This window comes from Pleurodeles waltl, chromosome 10 (genome assembly GCF_031143425.1).
Source record: "Pleurodeles waltl isolate 20211129_DDA chromosome 10, aPleWal1.hap1.20221129, whole genome shotgun sequence".
NCBI classification, from domain to species: Eukaryota; Metazoa; Chordata; class Amphibia; order Caudata; family Salamandridae; genus Pleurodeles; species Pleurodeles waltl.
Window position 1 is genome coordinate 780123666 of NC_090449.1, and position 21601 is coordinate 780145266.

At 48.0% G+C, this 21601-nt stretch overlaps 1 protein-coding gene across 7 annotated transcripts in view; it reads left to right on the forward strand.

Moving 5' to 3' along the window:
• The window catches only part of PALS2 (protein associated with LIN7 2, MAGUK p55 family member), a 704871-nt gene that overhangs the window by 594420 nt on the left and 88850 nt on the right, over positions 1 to 21601 (forward strand). The window lies entirely within an intron of this gene.

Sequence of the window (21601 nt, forward strand, 5' to 3'; positions counted from 1 at the left end):
TGTCCCCTAAGAAAACTTCAGGGTTTAAACCTTACAGGGAATGTCACAGGGAGATATCTGTCTCTGATCCCATCTTGGGTGTCTATAGTGCTTGCGGTCAAGTCACGACTCCAAGGCCTGTGCAGAGTGTAAGTGGATGCATCCCAAGGCAATTCTCAAGTAGGCGATGAAGCTCCTGTCAGCACAGCTGAAGAAGGCTCCACACCGTTCTCGGTCTCATTCCTGAGTCAGGGCTCAGGCCTTTCTCAGAGCTTCCCAATATGATTATCTTAGCACTCTAAGACTTCTTCCTCCAAGTTGGGGGTAGGTCAGAGAAGCACAAGAAAAGGAAGCTGAAGCGCTCTTCTGTTTCCCCGTCCAAACGACATGCTTCTAGGCCCTGCTCTACCACTCCATCTGCAGGGCCGGCGACAGGGCCTTCTCTGAACTACCTCGAGTTACCTGTAGCTGGAGTGACCCCTGCCAGTTATAAGAACAATACAATGCTGTCATTGGCCTACTCACTCCCTGTGGTGTGCCTACATGCCCTATGAAGCTGCAGGGTTCCACGACTGCGTTAAAGCCAGTGGGTCTGCCACTCACGCCAGCTGGGCCCCCTGGCGCCTTCTTCCAACCCCAGCTCTGTCCTAGTGTTGCTCGACTAAAGTCTGTCTTCATCCCGGACTTCTAGTTGGCACCGTCCTGGCACTACCACGCCCTGGACTTTCCGCCATGTAGTAGTACTTTCTTTCCTGATGGGAAGCTGAGGAACAAGGGTTGGGTCCTATGCAGGCGGACGTCAAGGAGTTGGGTGGCTTATGTTGTTTGGATACTTCCCAGTCACTGGCATGCTTTCCCTTCAGGCCTCGGAGGAAGGTGCATCGTTCACCACTGTGATGCGCAGGCCAACAGGTCCTTGACCTGCAGCTACCAGCAGTTGAGATTAAAACCAGTGTCTTGACTGAGGTGCTTTAACCAAGAGTGGGTTAGCCTGAGTCCTTACTCCCCTTAATGAAGTCCTCACCGATGTTCTTTGCTAACTTTTGTACTGGGGCACCTAAGTACCCTATCATTGCCCACTCCTTTGTCATCCTCCTTCAGGAGACCACGCCTTCCTCTACCACCACCCTTCGCCTGAGAGCCTTGTTTGTGTGGATCTCAATCACTATGCATTCCCTTCCACTCAGCCGGACAGAGAATCCAAGAAGCTGGACAACTTTGGAAAGCAGATTTTTCTTCTTCCACCAGCGTAGCCTTGTGGTCGGTGCTCACTGCATGCTTTTGTGCTATTATTCCCATGAATTGTGCGAATCGTTTGCTCAGCTGCTTCCAGAGGAAGGCCATGCCATCCTCAACCAAGCCCTTGTGGATGGATGGGACTTTGCAAAAGTTTGCCTTCAGGTGCTGACTTACAGTGAAATACTCCATAGGCAGAGCAATGGTTTTGAAGGTGGCACTCTTAGTCATGCCTGGTTGCAGTCCACCGGCTTCTTGGTGTGAATGTCTTGGCATCCCTGATCATTATGCCCTTCGAATGCTCCCCACTTTTTGATGATAAAGCTGACACAAAGATTGTGCAATTTTGAGATAGCCTTGTGACCACCAGATCGCTTGAGCTTTCAATATCTGCTCAGTCACAGCAGCAGTCCTTTCGCCCCTACTGCGGACGTAGTCGGGGCACTCATGAGCACCCTGCTACACCAGCCGTGCTAGCCAGTATAACAGCCTGCCCAGTCCTTTAGTTGATGGGGCCGCGGATCCCATAAAGAACTTGGGAGCAGGACCCAGCAAGCTGTTCTGTCCCCCACCCATCCTGCAACTGCAGCCTCTAAGATTCTTTAGTACACCCTCAATCCACCACAGCCACCCTGTTGGTGACTGGATCTGGCACCACCTGCCACAATGGTCTGTAATTACTTCTGAAAAGTGGGTGATTTAGTTTGTGCAGAAGGGTTATGCACTTCCATTTGTGAGCACACTTCCGTCTTTGCCACTATCCCAAGAAAGGCAGATGGAGGATCACCTCACCTATTTCTGTCAGGAAGTGCAGGCTCTTTTGCCCAAAGTAGCCATCGAGAGGGTGCCTGCACCAGAAGTTGGTTGTGGTTGCTACTCCTGATACTTTCTGGTGTGGAAAAAGGATAGAGGACTTCATTCTATCTTATATTTTTGTCCTCTCAATGCCTTTCTGCGGAAAGAGATATTCAGAATGCTCTTTGGCGCAGGTGTTTTCTGCCTAAGACTCTGGAGATTGGATGGTAGCGTTGGACTTGCAGGACGGTTATTTCTACATCAACGGGCATGCCTTGGAGCAGAATGGGCCTCCCTATGCTCCCCCCACTCCCCCAGTATGTAAAGCATATAGTGAGGTCAGTTCTCCCCGTTCCCTAGTATGGAAAACTCCATAGCCATACTGGTTTTCACAATACTCAAGGATGTAAGACTTATAATTAAGCAGGTTTTCATAGTGCCACAGTATTTAAAACTTCTTTGGTGCGCTACTTCTCAAGGTACTGCAGAAAACAATGCACCATTGTGAGGCTAGTTCTCACGTGGCCTAAAAAACATAGTTGGACGGAATCTTGCAGTGCCCACGCATTTAAAATGCATATGAAGGCAACGCTCCTGTACCACAGAAAGAGAAATGCTTAGCCGGGCCAGTTTGCAGTGCCTTTATATTCAAAACACCACACATTAATTGAATCCTGGTTGGTTAACTGTGAAATGGTGACATGTGCTTTTATAAGTGCTACGAGGTCCCAGCCTCTGACTGAAGGCATTGTGAATAGGCAAGTCATTATTCTAACATTGTATTACACAGTAAAGGGCTACCACTAAATGTGCAGAGATTTAGTGTAGTGTCAAGAGAAAGTGAATGTATATGTGTGTGTGTGTGTGTGTGTATATATATATATATATATATATATATATATATATATATATAAATAATCATACTGCACCTAGTGTAAACCTCTTTTAATAATTTTATTTTAGAAGGCCAAACTTCAGAACTCAACGGATAACCATTACATTACCTCTCAAAAAAGAATACGTTTAGTCGCCACGAAACCTCATATGACTCTATCGAAGCTATATCCTGGCTCCAAAGCAGGCCTTAGATTTACTGATTAACCAATTGCACACATGCACGTTTCTTTCAGTTAGCTGTACAGAAGGCTTGTTCCTTCTTTTTCTGTCTGTTTCTCCCTTGACTCGTCAGCATAAGAGACACATGCCCTTTTCATTCAGTCAAAGGCACCAGAGGGTCTGCATTTTCAGTTCTGGAACAGTTGTTTTTTAACAAAAAAGAACGGTTATTTTAAAAAGATTAGGAATGGCCCTACCAAAAAATCCTGGACACTTCAAGCACTAAGGGCACCCAGTAGCCATTTTCAGGTAATGAAGTCTTGCTTCTCGTGCCTCATGGAGTCACGCTATCTCTTCTGAATCAGACCACATGCATGGTTCCCATAGGACATGGGCCCTGGAAGACTGTATTGATCAATATTCGAGTGTGGAATTCCCTTCTGCACAATTGTAAGAGGTACAGTGTTCCTGTACCCATATTCTACTGGGTGGGAAACCACCAACCCAATTTTACCACCTGGAAAATCCAGCAGTTGGTCACTGTGGGAAAAGACCAGCCAACATTATCCACTCCTTCCTTAATCCTCCTCATCCTCTCCCTCCATCCCTGTCTTAAAACACTTTAACCACCTGCTCAGAGCAGTTAGTAAATTTGTGAGTTAAGACCCCTGGGAATGGGAATACCATGTGGAATAACGCCTGGTAAATTAGGGTCTATCAAGTAATGTTCCATTCCATGGGGTTTGAACTCCTAATTGCAGAATACCGGAGGATTGTTTTCGCACAGTACTGTTACTTACTGATGCAGAGGCTGAGTTTGCACCCTGTTGGTGCTATGCAATTTGTTATTAAGGCCATTGTGGGCTATGTAAAATACTTGGGGCTATATCAACAAGGATGAAAGGCCGTAACCAAAGTTTATTGTAGATGTGAGTGAGCCCTGTAAAGGACATAGGACTTTCTTTTCCCAAATGGCTGGTTTGAGGTTGAGGAGATAACCTTGTGGCCCTTATTACCACCTAAGTCCCTCAGTTTGCAGCACATGGGGGTAGTTCCTGTCATCTCTGTGCAGGTTCTTAGCTTGTGTTCTATATGCACACAGACCATCCATATTTGGCAGGCATTGGCTTATGTAGCCACATCTATCCTCGCACTTCTCTTCTATACTCATTTGCATGGCAGTTTCAGCTATGTCCTTATATCGAAACACTTCAGATGTAAGCCAGACTGCACTCACACTTTTCCCCATGTTTTAGAATTGAATGCTTAAGAAATCTATCTCTCACTCATTTTATCTTCAGATTAATGCAGAGGAATAGCAAAAAAAAGTTATTCAGTGCATTACTCTGTTCTTGACGCATGACATTAAAACTCCCCATTCAGGCTGCACCACAAACGTGAACTGTTTCATATATGGCATTCCATAGAATATTGCGCAACCCCTCAATAAATGCACTTTGGCTCCTCATTAAGGATATGAATTACTGCGTAAATGTAACTACAATACAACACCACATACTCAAATCCTGCAACAGATTGAGGCCATACTAATGACAATACAGAACTAAGCAAATCTCTGTTGACATAACGTATTCCTCCCTTCTGCAAAACTTACACCATGTTTCAATGTTGTATGTTTACACGCAAATTACAGTTCTAAGTGAGTCGAGCAATAATTACCGCATTCTTCAGTTTTCTCCTGACAGATGTCACCAGAAAGCGTCAGGAAATCTATCAGGATAAAATGCTAAGACATAAATGCAAAACATGCAGAAATCAATGTGGTAAACACTGGCTCCAAAGGTTAGACTTCATTCCGAGGTGGGTAACCCAGAGTAACTTAATTATGTTACCTATTCAATACCCCACACCAGGTTAACTTCAGTTAACAGTATACACTAATTATCACCCAAATTCTACTTAACTAGAACCACGGATTTAGTTTCCAAATTGGCCATCAAGCTCATCTAGTTTGCCCATTTTTCTACCTGCTCTAACTTCGTAGCCTCTAATGGCTTAGATGTGTGTCCAGTCTGGATTCTAAAATCTTTATCTGCAGTTATTGCACCTTCTTTTACCTTCATCCTCATCACTGATACTAGTGAATCGAAGAAACGAAATGTCAAACTCCTTTTGAAGAAGTCAAACTTGGATCACAGGGTCGAGCTAACCATTGGCTCATCTTTCTTCTGCCAACAGACTAGTACTTTATCCCCCTTTGGGGCTTTGATATGGGCTCCCAATACTGCCAACAGCCCACACACGTACAGCAGTCTCCACAGTAAAGTTTGGCAACATAATAGTTTTGAAGCTTTATTCTCCTGTCAAACTAAGGGCCTGATTTAGATGTTGATGGACAAATTATTTAGTCACAATTGTGACAGATAGCCCGTCCGCTGAAATATAAATGCCATTATATCCTATGTGATTTATATTTCGTCGGACAGGATATCCGTTACCATTGTGTTGGATTAACTCATCCGCCAAACTCTAAAGCAGACCCTAAGACTGAATTTGTAAAGATCATTATTAGACTGTTATTGGGTATAATAGATTAGACATGTAAAGCATTGTGCAAAAAAAAAAACACTGCTGCACTACTTGTTCAAGTGTTACAGTGGCAGGCTGTTAACTTTGTTGTCTGCTCAGTATTCTCTTGTGTCCCATTCACGATTGCTCTTCTCTATAAATGCCAGGCTAATGGCTATAATCAGTAAAGACATTTTGGAACAACCATTATAGAGAATATGGCAGCTGTTTGCAAAGAAACATTGGGAAAATTCATAGCAAATGTATTTTAGAATGCATATTTGCTTTGTAGGCTTTAAAAATAACATTGATATTTTAGTGGATTTGACAGTTTATATACTGGATGATTTATTGTAGAAGTGAAAATATGATTGTTATTATAACAGATGCTATTAGGAGGTACTGTTTCTATTTCTATCTGTGTCCTCTTTGAAGGACATTGCCCATCAGTCACACAATGTATGCATTCTGGAACTTGAAGGAATACTTGTCTCTTCTGCATCCTAGAGCACCATTTGTTGCAAAGTTATTTCAAATCAGCTACCTATTTTCCAGGTCTTTAGTCCTGCGGCTTACTGTATGGATGTAGTTGTCATCTCATTTGAGACCTGCTCAATGTGCGGTGAGAATAACTGTTTTATTTTGAATAAAATAGTACAGATTCCCGACAGAGTAATCTCAGACTTATAGCTGCAGATTCCTTACCTTAGAATTTCCAGGCGTCAGCTTGGAATCCGGAACTTTTGTTGTGCAATACCCTTGTGTGCGCCGTCAGGTGGCTTAGTTTGGATCCATGTCACGTCGGAGCAGTCTGTGACATCACAGTCGCCTATAAAGGCACCACCCAGGCGCACGTACGTCAGTTGTTTTACTTCCATGACGGTTAAAGCGCAGATCCGGAATCGAGCTGCCCTCTGTCTTTTTTGACAGGTCTTTTTTCAATTTTTACTTGAAGATTTTTGTGGTCTGTGGGAAGGATGACATCTAGGAAGACTGGGTTCAAGCTGTGCAGCATATCAACTTATATCTGATAGAGACTTCTAGCTGCAGCTTCCTTACCTTAGAATTCCCTGGCGTCAGCTTCGAATCCGGAGTTTTATTCTGAGCAGTACCCTGCGTGCACGCCGTCGGGCGGCGTCGTTCGGATCCACGTGCGTCAACCAGCTCCGCGTGCGTTGTCCGCGTCGTTGGAGCAGTCTATGACGTCACAGTTGTCTCTATAGACGCCATCTCACCGCGCGTACATCAGTTCTTTTCCTACTGCGCCGGTTAAGTGCAGTTCCAGAAAGAGCTACCCTGCTTCGATGGTTTGTCAGCGCATTTTTGACTGTTTGAAGTCATGTCTTCGGGAGAGACAGGATTCAAGCCGTATGGTGCGTGTCATCGCACCATGGATCCGCACCGTGTTTGTCTTTGTTGCCTGGAGAAGGACCACGATTCCACCTTGTGCTCTGACTGTTGGGCCATGGCGCCGAACACCTTGAGGAGAGATCCCTAAAGCTTCCTGCGGCCCGACATTTGTTTTCGGTTGGCACGACTCCGCGGAGGTCACGGTCCCGCAGCAGGAGGAGGTCGCAGCACTGCTCCCGGAGCCCCAAGCCCTCTTCCTCGCATTCGAGGTCATCGGAAGGTAAGAGGCACAAGAAGAAGTCGAAGTGGACTTCGTCTTCGCCATGCCCGTCAGCTGACAAGGCATCTAGGGAACGTCGACGTTCCGGGCGCGGTTCTGTGGAGCCGTCGCCATGGGAGTTTTACGAGGCCATGCGTCTCGTTTTTGAGCGGGCTGCACCCTCGGGTGGGTCTTCGGGCCTCACGGGGTCAGCAGGTGCCCCTTCGGATTCGACGCCAGTGCCTTCGGCCTCAGTGCCGTTGGGGACCCCAGGATCCGATACTGGATCCGGACCGGTGCCAGTCTCTCACAGTCGACCTCCTTCGGCGCCGTGTCCGACGTCGACGATTCCGCCACCGGCGCCCACCGGTGGCAGCCCCATCCTTAATCTGGATGATCGGGAGCGACTTCGACGGAGCCAATTCGGCCCAGATCATTGTCTGAACATTATTTAGATCAGCCAGATGCAGGAGAGGAATGGGAGGGGTCTGAGGACCCTTTAGAATGTGGATTACAACAGGACTGGTATGAGGATCTAGGGGAGGCCAGTGGACTGGACACGTCTCCAGATACTGGTATGCTCTCTCCTCCCAATGTGGCTACGGAGGAGGGTGCTTCTTTCGCTATGGTGGTGCGTAGGGCAGCTGATGTCTTGGACCTAGATTTGCCTACGGTGCCAGTCAGGACGAATATCCTGACAGAAGTGCTTCAGCTGGGGGTGACAACATCAGAGCCGATGTTGCGCTTCAGTGAGGCTCTTACAGACGTCCTTCTTGGAGACGTGTTCCAAACCCAGCACAGGGGCTCCTGTGAATAGGACGGTCGGCCGCCGCCATAGGCCCGCTCCGAGCGACCCTAGTTTCCTGACACAGCACCCCACCCCAGATAGCTTGGTAGTCCAAGCTTCCACTTCCTATGGTGCCTTCCCTTGCACTGCCCCAAATAGGGAATCCAAGAGGCTGGACCAGCTTGGGAAGATGTTTTCTCCCTCCAGCCTGGCATTGAGCTCTGTAAACACCTCATGCCTATTGGGCTGTTTTTCCCATACTTTATGGGATACGGTGGAACAGGTCCTGCCCCAGGTCCTGAAGGATGTGCGGGACACTCTCTCACAAGCCGTCAACGATGGGAGGGATGCAGGCAAATTTACTATTAGGTGTGGGTTGGACACCACTGACTCGCTGGGTACAGTGATTTTGCCGATGGTGGCCCTTTGCCGCTACGCCTGACTTTGTACATCTGGCTTTTCGGGGGCTGTGCAGGCAAAACCTTATGGACATGCCCTTCAATTGGTCCCTCCTATGTGGTGAAAAGGCATACTCAGCACTTTAGCGCTTCAAGGGCTCCTGGGCTATGGCCAAGTCCTTGGGCCTCTCGGCCACCCCTCGCTAACAGTCTCTTTCGCCCCTTTGAGGCTTTGGAAGGAGTGGGGTACCACGCCATAACAGCAGCCACCGGCCTCCGTCAGGTCAGCATTCTGTGCGGGGACGAGGTTGTGGTACCTTCAGACTCAGAGTGTCTTTCCAGAAGTGGTCCACCACCCAGCCCCCCTCCACCACAGCACCCAACTCCTAGTGTGATTCTGCAAGACCATAAGAGACCAGTTGGAGGGAGGATTCAATTTCATCTCCCTCACTGGCGGTCCATAACATCGGACAAATGGGTCTTGCAGATCATGCAGAAGGGCTATTCCGTCCCTTTCCAGGCTTTCCCTCCCTCTATGCCTCAGTTAAAAGAACGACTGATGGAGGATTATTTAATCTTTCTCTGCAAGGAAGTTACGGCTCTCTTGGACCAGGGAGCCATAGAAAGGGTCACGATGTCCAAAGGAGGCATTGGTGGTTATTCCTGCTACTTTCTGATACCCAAAAAGAACAAGGGTCTTCGCCCTACTCTATATTTGTGGGACGTCAATCTCTTCTTCAAAAAGGAGACATTCAAAATGCTCACTCTGGCTCAGGTCTTGTCTGCCCTGGACCACAGAGACTGGTTGGTAGTGTTTTCACATTCCCAGCCTGCCTGCACACAGGCGTTACTTGCGGTTCAAAGTGGGCCATGAGCACTTTCAGTTTACAGTGCTCCCCTTCAGTCTCACCAGTGCCCCTCGGGTGTTCCCCAAAGTGATGGCAGTGCTTGCAGCTCCTCTGCACAGGTTAGGGGTTTCAGTCTTTCCCCTACCTCGACGACTGGCTGTTGATGGCTTCTATGCCCAAGGCTCTTGTCACCCACCTTCAGGCTATGGCGAATCTCCTTCACTTGGTGGGATTCACTATAAGCATGCCATAGTCACACCTGACTCCCTCTCAGACGCTCCCTTTCAACTGAGCTGTTCTGGACACAGTGCATTTTCATGTTTCTCCTCCCGAGCTGCTAGTCCAGGATATTCGGGTAATGATTCTGATGTTTCGGCCTCTATCCTGGATTTTGGTGAGACAGACTCTGAGGTTGTGGGACAGAACAGAGGGACGGAACAGAGTTCTGATCTTGGAGGGAATTGCAAAAGATCTGCAGTGTTGGTTGATGAACTTCATTTGGGTCAGAGGAAGACTCCTCTCCCTTCTCCAACCACAGTTTACAGTAGTGACAGAGAGGTGGCGATCAGAGGCCTCTGGTGGAATCTGGACTCCATATCAACTTCCTGGAGCTCCGGGCAATCCAACTCGCACTGAAAGCATTTCTTCCTGTTGTAAAAGGGAAGAGGATGCAGGTGTTCATTGATAACACCTCCGCAATATGGTACTGCAAAAAGCAAGGCAGTGTGGGGTTGTGGACCTTTTCTCTCTGGACATGGCTGGAACAGCAGGGCATAACCCTGGTGGTTCAACGCCTGGCAGGTTGTCTGAATGCCAGGGTAGTTGAACTCAGCCGTCGATGCCTAGCAGATCACGAGTGGTGTCTCCACCCAGAGGAGGCACAATGACTCTTTCAGCAGTGGGGAGAGCCTGGGTTAGATTTGTTTGCCTCTGCAAAGAATTTGCAATGTCCGCAGTATTGCACATTGGAGTTTTCCAAGGTGGCACTCTCAGCGATGCTTTTCATAGTGAGTGGAGTTCAGGCTTCTTTTACGCCTTTCTGCCTATACCACTTATGCCCCACAGTTCTCAAGAAGATAAAGAACGACCGGGCCCAAGTAGCCCTGATGGCTCCGGACTGGGCACGGAGAGTCTGGTATCCCAAGCTTCTGAAAATGAGCATCGATCCTCCGATCAGGCTGTCCCTTCGGGAAAATCTTCTGTTGTAGCAGCAGGGAAAGGTTCTCCACCTGAACCTGTGAACTCTTTCCTTCATGCGTGTAGATTGAGCGACAGTTAACAGCCTTCAACCTTCCTCCCGAAGTCTGTAAAGTTATTCTAGCAGCCAGGCGTCCCTTCACTAAGACGGTGTACGCCTGCCATTGGAAATGTAAATTATTCTAGAGAGATATTGATCCTCTTCTCTTTATCTTATCCCCTGCCTAGCAGGGTTCTGCCTTGGGCACTCTCAAAGGTATCTTTCCACCTTATTGGCGATCCTTTGGCTGCCTGATCAGCCTTCATTATTCAACTCACCTATTGTACATAGATTTATCAAAGGGCTTGTACATATGTTTCCCCCTACACCCATTGCTATGTCTCGTTCTCATGTGTGCTCTCTTTGATCCTTTACACAACTGTTCCCTCCGGCTGTTCACGATCAAGACAGCCTTCCTAGTGGCAATAACATCTGCCAGGATGGTGAGTGAGATGCAGGCTCTCTCATCTGAGCAGCCGTATCTCACCATGTCACCACCAGACAAGGTGGTACACAGAACTCGTCTCTTTCCTCCCTAGAGTGGTGACCCCATTTCACCTGGGTCAAAACACCACCATGCCCACCTTCTTTGCTCCACCGCGTCTCTCTAAAGAAGAGGAGAGACTCCTTCAGCTGGACCCAAAAAGAGTGTTGTCGTTCTACCTTGACTGCACAAAAGAACTCTGTACCATTTTGCGTTGGGTCATTCTCTGCATTAAGATCTGCTACGGAATGGCCAAGAAGCAGCCTCCTGAGGGCTCATTCCACCAGGGACAAGGCTGTTACTACTGCGCTAGCACGAGGTGTTACAGTCCTGGATATCTGTCAGGCAGCAACATGGGCATCATTGCTCTTGCAAGAAACTACTGCCTGGAGAATCAGGTCTGTAGAGACGGCACTTTGCCCGTTCGGTGCTGCAGGACTTTTTAATGTGAAGATCTGTTTGCAGTCCACCACCAGGAGGTTATGGCTTGGGCATCTATTCTAAGGTAAGTAATATGCAGCTAGAAGTCTCTACTAGATGAACAAGTTACTTACCTTCGGTAACGCATTATCTGGTAGAGACTCTACCGAGCTGCAAATTCCGTACAACCACCATGCCTCCCCACTCTGCTGCATGCACCTCTAATGGGGTCAGAGATTATCCCTTTCAGGGCCCAATGTTTTTGCACCAAGAAGCTCTTAGTTCTTTCCATGGCTCTGCGCTTCTGGTGTGGAAGTTAGTGGGAAAGTAATTGACGTATAAACGCCTGAGTGGTGCCTTTATAGTCGATCGTGATGTCGCAGACTGCTCCAACAACGCCACGCGGACCCGAGCGACACAACCTGATGGCGCACGCAAGGGTATTGCTGAGCAAAAGGTCCAGATTCCAAGCTTACCCCTAGAAATTCTAAGGTTAGGAATCTACAGCTAGCTTGAGTTCTACCATATAATGAGATACCAAAGGTAAGTAACTTGTTCATTAGCACAGTAATATTGCCAACTGATTGACAGTTATTCAGTCTCAGGAGAAATGGCGGATGCATTAGGAATGAAATCCAAGACTTTGCAGTCATAAATCCTGAAATTAGCGGTGTTAACCCAATAGGTTCAGTATTCCGATAGAGACTTGTAATGGCAGATTCCTCACATTTTAAATACTTTCCCCAGGCATCGGACAGGATCTATAAAAACTTTTTTAGCAGTAACTGCGTGCTAGCAGGTTGCTTTGGCAGGTTGACGTCATTTTGCAATGGATTTGTTCAGTCCCTATATAGTTGCCACCCATGTGCGCTGACATCAGTTCCTTTCTCGATCGGGAGCTACTGTCTTATTGAGACTCTAATCTGTATAATTTCTTCAGTGTGCAAGAAATTTATTTTATCACGTTTAAACCATGTGAGGAATGTCATAAACAAATGTCTGACTGACCAACATGTGGTTTCCCTGGGTGCCTAGGGTCGGATCATGACTTTAAAGCCTGCAGTGATTGCACCTTGATGCACCCCAAGGCCATTAGAGTTCAGGAAGCTAAGCCTTTCGTTGTGAAGTACCGCACGACCCCATGCTGGGATTGGTCAGAATCTAAAATTAGGTCCTGATCTTGCTCTCGGGCTCTTTCTCATGACTTGTCTTCTTCTTGCTCTAAATCCTCAGGTTAATCCATAAAGAAGCACAAGAAGTCCACGTGGGATATCACCCTGTCCCGCTGCCTTTGGTCCCCAGAGAAGGAGCAATGGTGTCATTGTCGCTATAGGTTGCACTCTCGAAATTGGTCTCCTTTGGAGTCCATTCCAACCCTCGTTCTGTGGAAGCTGGAATTTTCAGGCCTGTCGTTGACACCACAGCACATCAAGGAATTCTGCACTGCAATGCTGTGCCTTTTTGGCACATAACTGGCCCCCTCTAGCATACCTACAGGCCACAAGGAGCAGAGAGGCCTCCCATCTGGCTTCCATCGGCTCGTTCGCCCTCCGTGCCAGTTGGATCATCTTGATTCGCTCAGAGCTCTGGACCCTTTTTAGTACTGGTTCTCTCCTCAATGCCACAACCCTTGCCGGAATGCGATCCACCAGCGCTATCAACTCTGGATGGCGATGGCTAACCAATAGTGCTGTCAGAGACAGCACTGTTCGGACGACGCAAAGCAGTCCTCTATCTGAATTGCAACCATTTAACCACCCTTCTGACTAAGAAACACTGCCTCCTCCTCCCAGTAGGGCTCAGGTTCTTCATTAACTTTTTGGCAAGGACAGTGGGATGGATATGATGCTGGTGATGAGATTATCCATCTGTACTTGAAAGGAAACTGGTATGAGGATCTCCAGGATGCCATTGGTTTGGATATCTCCACAGACCATAGCTTGGATTTCACCAGCCACCAGAATTTAGTTATGGTTATTATTGCTACTACTTCTCATGGTGTCAAAGGACAAGGGCCTCCTTCCCATATTGGACTTTTGCCCTCTCAGGGTCTTGCTGAATAAGGACAAGTTCAAGATGCTCATCTTGGCCCTGGTCTTGTCTTTCCTTGATCCAGGATGGTGGTGCCTGTCCTGCATGACTTATTTTCACAGCCCCATCCTGCAGGCCCTCCGGCATTACCTGCAGTTCGAGGTAGGCCAAGAGCTTTTTTCTGTTCACTTTGCTCCCCTTTAGCCTTAGCAGTGCCCTTGGGTGCTCATGAAAGTGATGATGGTGGTTGCAGTACGTGAGGTCAGGGGGTCCGAGTCTACTTAGAGAAAAACTGGTAGGTGGATCTCCAGGGTGCCACTGGTTTGGATACCTCCCCAGACAGTGACCTAGGTTCACCACCTACCCCCCTCCTCCACCTCCCCCAAACACACACACAGCCACAGAAAAGTGCCCCCTTCTGTATCGTTAAGCAGAGGGCGTTGCAGTTTCTTGATCTTCAACTTCCCCCTCAGGAGATTAAATCCTGTGTTCTGACCGAGGTGTTGTAGCCTGGCCAGCTGAGTTCTGAGCCCCTGCTTTCATTTAATGAAGTTCTTGGGTATCTTGGCCAAACCGTGCCCAGGCCCACTGGTGCATTGCCAGACTCCTTTGCCCTGCTCCAAGCGATCCTGTCTCCCTCACTTAGCACCCTACTCCTGAAAGCCTTGTGATAAAGGCTTGCAGGGTGAACTCAAAATGTTTTGGCACTACTCCATTTGACGTGGAATCAAAGAAGATAGAGAAATGTTCTCCTCTGCAAGTTTGGCTCTTAGTTGCATGAAAGCTAGTTGCCTGCTATGCTGTTATTCTCACTTTAAGTGGGACTCATAGCCCAAATGTTGCCCAAGGTACCAGAAGAAGTCTGGGCCATTATTTCTCAGGCCATGCAGGGTGGTTGTGAAGCAGCAAACTTAACCATCTGCTGCCAAATCTATACTACTAACTCCATGTTTAGCCATTTGACACTAATGTGACCTTTTGCTGGCATGCATGGATACAATCCACTGGCTTTTCGGAGATGTCCAGAAAAGTCTTATGTACATGCAGTTTGGTGGCTGATGACTGCTTGGAAATAAAGTAAACTTGTCAAATATGACACTTTTTGCCAGTGTAGCAGTTGATGGCTTTGAGCAGTAGAGACGTGCAAATTGTTCAGAAGGGTTACGCTTTACCATTACTCAAAACCTCACAGCATCTACCACCAACCTTTGAATAGGTAGGGGAGACCATCTGTCCCTCTTGCTGTGGGCAGTGCTGGCTCTTTTGCCCAACGGAGACATCGAAAAGGTCCAGGCACCAGAGATCGGTCATGGTTGCCATTCCCACTACTTCTTGGTGCTGATTAAGGACAGGGTCTTCCGTTCCATATTAGACTTTTGCCCTCATGTCTTTCTGAAAAATGACAAGTTCAGGATGCTCATTCTGGCCCAGATCTGGTCTGTCCTCGACCCTGGGTGGTAGCACTTGACCTACAGTATGCTTATTTTCACTTGCCCGTTGAGCAAGCCCTCAGGCATTACTGTGCAGCTCAAGGGAGGCCAAGAGTTTTTCTATTCACTTTGCTCCCCTTTGGCCTTACCAGCACATCTTTGGAGGTCAGGAGTCCTAGTCGTCTTTTATCTCGACCCCTGGCTGTTGAAGGCATGCTCACCCCAGATAGTCGTCACCCACCTCCAGACTATGGCAAAGTTCTTAACATTGTGTGGGTTCCTTATCAACATGCTAAAGGCACACTTAACTCCCTCCACATGCCCTACTTCATCAGACCCATTCTGGACACAGTTCAGTTTTGCACCTTTCACATGAAGAAGAGTCCAGGATATTTGGGCTATGATCCTGGCACAAGTTTCTGACTTGGTGCGGAACACTCCTGATTGAACCCCTCCAGGTCAGGTTATCAGGTGTTATGTTATTTGTTTTGACACTTGCCCGACAAGTCTTTGCTTTGGGCACAGTTAAGTGTTCTCCTTCAGCCCTTTCAGCTATCTTAAGGTTGCCAGAGTAGCCTACACTGTTTAAGTCACAGGTTGTGATGTGATTTTATTTATTTTTTCTCTCTTTTTTATTTTTAATGGGCTGCCACACTTTCCCCCTTCTCCTTTTGTCATGCCCCATTGGGACCTTAATCTGGTCCTGACTTATCTGATGTGCACTCAGTTTGAGCCGCTTCACAGCTGTCCTTTACGACTCCTTCCCTTCAAGACCGTGCACCTCCTTGCCATTACCTCTGCACCGCTTGTTATGGAGCTTTGTGTTAATCCTCACTCTTACCAGACAAACTAGTTCTGCGTACTTGGGCCTTCCTTCTGCTGAACGTTGTGATGCCTTTCCATGTCAGTTTAATCATCACTGCCAGTGTTGTTTGCTCCACCTCTCCCCTCTAAGAAGTAGGAGAGGCCACAATGCATGGATCCTAAGAGAGCGCTCTGTTTTTACATTGATCAAACTTAAAACCACAGGATGGACAAACAGCTTTTGTGGGGTTCACTGGTGCGAGGAAAAAAAAGAAAGAAGAGCAAAAGAGAACCATCTCCTGGTGGATTGTGCTGTACATTAAGATCTGCTATGTGTTAGCCAAGAAGCAGCCTCCAGAAGAACTGCATGCTCATTTTATCAGGGCCAAAGCTTCTACCATTACTTTGGCACAAGGAGTCCCTGTCCTAGCTACCTGCCAGGCAGCTACATGGGCATCATTTTCACAAGTTCATAAAACACTATTATCTAGGTGGTCAGGTTCGCTGGGAGGGTGGGGGGAGAATGTTTGTCAAACATTTTCACTTAACTGTTTGTTTTGGACCATGCCTTCCTGATGAGGTCTGAAGCCCAATTCAAAAAGGCCTGGGATACACCAACATTCCCTGTAATCCTCTATGCCATGAGTTGGAGGTTGCATCCCTGTACCAAGAGTTGCAAGCTGCCATGAGCGTCCCTCCGAATGTTCTGAGTTTTGGGAGAAGGTTTGAAGAATCCAAGGAAAATTCCAGAAAAATTGCAAACCAAGGTTGCAGTCTCCATACCAGTGTCACCACCACCAAGTTCACCTTTTTTGCCTGACCTGGTCCATAAGCTTTGTGATCATGGCGAATGGGGGAAACGTATAATTCACTGTCTGTCCACAGTCTTGAAGTACCACATCTGTATCATCTGCCAAGGGTCCAGTATCCCACTGAAAAACTGAGGCAGTAGCTGTTCTAATCTCAATGCAGAGAGAGATTTCTGACATTGGTCCTGCTTGTCTATGATCAGATGGAACAATGAGAGATCCAGTATGCAGGCACTGGAGTCCCTCGGCTCTTTCGAGGTGTTCCATCATGACTGAAATTCTCTTGTCCAGGCAGAACTGCTAGAAGTCCTTGGCAAGGTCTGCCAGGACTTTCAACCTGGTGCCCCCAGTGATTGATGTATCTGTCATAATGGCAATACATTGTTCAGCTTGAACAGAAAACTTTGAGGCTTGTCATGCACTTTACTGTACAAGAACCACCTATAAGTTCTAAGCATTTGATGTGGAGCCTTGATTCTAGTCAAGACCACAGTCCTCCAGTAGCTATGTCTCCACATCGCAACCCAAATGTCTTCCATTGGGCTCTCTATCACCACATCCAGAGCTGAACCAAAGATGGCTCTGCCATTCCAGGCAGCAATATGGTCCCGCTTCCTTGCATCTCTGTCAGCAGTACAATAATCTTGTAAGTAGAGCCCATCCTGAGGTGTGACGCTTTCAGCCTCTGGAAGGCCATATAATACAGTGGCCCCAGGAAGATGGTTTGGATCGAGGGCACTAGTAGCCCCACTATCCATGCCACATACCGCAGTGAGGTGTGGTCCCTCACAAGTGTTCTCCTGAGTTCTTTCTGGGTCTGCACCAGTTTCCTAGGCAGTTGGTGCAGAAGACTGATGCACTGAAACCATGACAAACCTCAGTCAGTATCTGTGAAGGTTTGTGTTTGTTGATCATAAACCCCAGCCCCTGTAGCAAGAAGATAGCGAATTTCAGTTCCATTCTTGGTTGGGGTTGGTCCTTGTTCATGAACAGTATGTCATCTAAGTCACAATGAGCCTTGTGCCCTGGACCTTAAGAGCGCCTCCACTGGTCTAAGCACCTTGGTGAAGCCTCACACCTCAGGGTGGCCCTTACTTAAAAGAATTGTCCTGCTAGTGAAGCAGAAATGCCGAGGAGAGCCTGGAAGATAGCAAGACTAACTCATCAGTCTTGCCTCTCCAAACAAATTGAAGGAACTTTGACCAAGAATGGGGACTATGAGGTATCTCTCTTTTTGGCCCAATCTCACCATCCAGTTGTTTGATAGAAAGATGTTCCTGATAAGCTGCATTCCGTCCATTTTGAAGTGTGTCCCTGCTGGGAGGCTGGTATTAGGACCGGTCGGTTAAGATCCCATTTTCATTGATAACTCGGCCCTGTCCAGCAATTAAAAGGTGGTTGCAATTAATGGATCCCCAAAGAGGCCTCCATCCACAAGCTAACCTGCATCAATAGAGGCGAACTTCCCTATCTTGGGATCAGTATTTATTAGCAATGAGTTTTGCTTGTCTGTGGATAGGACACAGTGAGTGTTTTCCAGGAAACACAACACTCGTTTGGCCCACCCTAAAAAGGAATCCGGGAATATCAAATTACCAGTCTTTTTTGCCTCTTCGACCCATGTTCAAGATTTTAGTCACTGGGCCCAGAATATCCAGGTGCATATCCTGGCAGGCCTGCCTGGATCAGACATTACTCTTTTTGGGCCCTTTGACAAACTTTTTAATAAAAGGGCCATCTTGCCATTGATTTCCTAGATTAGAGCAACCTTACCCGCCAAGGCCGGTCTCGAACACTCCACTTGGGGACAGCAATTGACTTCTTTGTTAAGGGGCTTTCTTATCCAGCTGCTGACATATTGGGAAACCTTGTCTGCTGGGATCCATTCAGCAGAGTGTGGATACTAGATATAGGGCCTGATTACAACTCTGGCGGAGGGGGTTAATCCGTCCCAAATGTGACGGATATACAGCCCACCGTATTACGAGTCCATTATATCCTATGGAACATGTAATACGGTAGGTGGGATATCCGTCACTTTTGGGACGTTTTAACCCCCTCTGCCAAAGTTGTAATCAGTCCCATAGTTTGGATTTAGCCTAATTGGTGGTTTTGTGGCACCTGACTTGCCGCCCCCCCCCCCCACTCCCAACCCCCACCCTGGGTCTTTTGGGGCTGCCATCTAGCCTTCAGGGTGTGCTGGGGCCTGGTCTGTCACCCTGACTCTTCTTCCAGGTCTTTCCCAGAATTTTTCCCCATCTTCAGGGTCCCTCATTGGGGCTGGATAATCCTCTCCAGGGAATTGTCAGGAACTGATTAATCTCTGGTGTCCTCTTAGGGCGACGTCTTTTTAGGAAGGCTTTTCTCAGCCATTCCAAGGCACTGGAGGAAAGAGACTTAGCCCTCATTATAACAATGGCGGTATAGACCGCCTACCACCGCGGCAACGGCTGCCAAAATACCGTCGCTGTGGTTACCAGCCATCTGCCATATTATGACCTTAGCCGGAATTCCGCCAGAAGGATGGCGGAATTCCGGCTGCAGCCATGGCGGCGGATGGCGGTAAGGTGATGCTGCTCCCAGCAGCAGCACCACGCCAGTATACCGCCGCCGACCGTATCATGACACATGATACGGCCTGGCGGTGTTCTGTTGGCAGATGCTGCTGCTGGCAGCAGCGCCCCATCCCGTCTCCTCTCGGAGAACCCCCTCAATCAGGTAAGTTGGGTGTTCCCACAGGGGAGGGTGGTGGTGGTGTTGTGTGTGTATGGGGGGGAAGGGGGTATGTTGGTGCGTGTATGCGGGTGTGTGGCGTGTAAAACGCGTATGTGCATGTATGGTTGTGAGTGTGCGTGTATCTTGTGTGAATGGGTGTATGCATGCGTGGGTGAATGTGGGTATGTGTGTGAATGCGTGTGTTCAATGGTGCATGCATGTGCGTGTATGTTGGGGGGGGGTCTGGAGTGTGAGGGAAATCAGGGTTAGGGGGGAGGGGGAAGACCCCTATCAGTGACAGGGAAGGGATTCCCTGTCACTGATAGTGCCTACTGCCATGGTTTTCTTGGCGGTAAGGGAGCCACAAAAACCATGGCAGTATACAGGGTCATAATCCCGCGGGTGGGACAGGGACGGCCGCCTGGCTGGAGACTGAAGTCTCCAGCCCAGTGGCTGTTACCGCCCTGGCGGACAGAGTAGTACTTTGGTGGTTTGGCTTGAGCCAAACCGCCAATGTCATATTTTGGGGAAAGGTACCGCCAGCCTGTTGGCAGTACTTTTATCCAAAATACTGCTGTCCACCAGGGTCCGAATGAGGGCCTTAGGGTAAGCCCTTTCATCTTGATTTTTTCCTGGCTTCCTGGACTGCCTTGATGCCCAACAGGTCACAAGGCTGCCAGCCTTCCCCAGGGGTGGATTAATCAGAGCTTTGCCGATAGTATCAGGCTATGTCTGTTTAATGGCAGTTGAGACTGCCCTCTGTAGGAAACATCATTCGCATTAACAGATTCCTCATCCACAATTAGAACCATCTGATCATCCAGCATGCTCCCAGTCTCAGCCTCCGTGCGAGCACCTGCCATAGCGTTCAGGTAATGTAAATATATGTTCGAGGTATGTGTGGCTGTAAATACACATGCTTAGAATGGTCCTGCCATCTAGTATTGTGCTTGGAAGAATGCACGCAGTATTTCTTCGAAGAAAGTCTTTTAAGTTACAAGGTAGAGTGACTCCTCCTCTTGCTGGTAATGTGCATTGGCATTAACTCTTAATGCCGTTGGGTTTGGTCGTGTGCTCCTATTCTCCATCTCGGCATCATAGTTTCCTAGTACAGGCCTAACTTCGCTACTTTTTTCAATCGTGATTAGTTCTCGATCCTTCTTAGCTCGTCCACCAACATCTGTCTCGTCAGGAAACTCGGCTTAACAGCAGCCTCCTTGGACTTCTGCCTTTTGGGCAATACTTCCACTTCAATAACCTCCACACCATGTTTGTTTGGAAGTGAAACGGATACCCTTTTGGTTCTGCCCTCACTGCCACACCAAGTTTCCACGCACTGACCAACATCAGATGTGTAACTTGTGTCTCACTCCAGACCATGAGGATGGCATCTGTGAGGACTGCAATTCCTTCCGGTCCAAGAAAATGTTGCAGGATTGACAAGCTCAACAACTTGATGTCCGGATGCAGCGCAAATGACACACCAGACATCCTTGATTCGTAGAAACTCAGGATGAGGGTTACTCTCAGGGGTCAGCAGCAGATGAGGTCACCATCTCCTAAGAGGACAGCTCAGAGTCTGAACTTGAGATACATGACCTCCCACCAGGATAACCTGTAAGTAGAGAACCCCTTCCATCCTGGTCCCAGCAAGCCATCCCCAAAGGCTGTATATCTGCCCAGGACCTATCATAGTCATCCTTTAGGCCTCCACTACCTTCGATCCATGGTAGGCACCTAACAGCTGTGTCTGAAACATCCATCCCTGCACCAGCACTGAAACGCAGCAGAAGACTCGTATTCCTAAGCCGACTCCCACACCATCTGAGTCGAGCCAAACATTGGAACTGAAAGCACTGACGCTTAATAATTGGTCCGGCTCTGCTCCGAAGCTGCCAACGTTGGTGTCGAAGCACTCGGTGGGAAAAGCTGCTTCAGAACCAAAATCATCCTCTTTATCGAGGCAAACAACTGGCTCCGAGCCTATGTAGCCAGTTCTTCAACGGCTTCAACAGGAAATAGACTCCAAACAACTGCATTTTGTCATCCGTCCGGACACTTGCTGTGTATTAACAAGACTTCCATCTATTGCTGCCCAGCCAACCAAAAGACAGTTAACTTTTGAGGAGGCTTTGTATATTCCTATACCAACACCAAACATAGGAAAAGGACTGACAAGGCTACTAGTCCTGCGCACCCCACTACACCACCATCACCTGTTGCATCACCTTACCCACACCAGAACCATATTCCCCAGAGGGGTCCATACATTCTTTTGAGGGGAAAGAAGATGGAGATCAATACTCCATCAAACCTCAAGACAATCCGTTGGACACATGACATTGAACCACCCATAGATACAGACCCTGATCCGTACTCAGCAAAGCCCTCCTCTCCAGATTGGCGCCACTAAATACCATGATGTCGTAGGTAG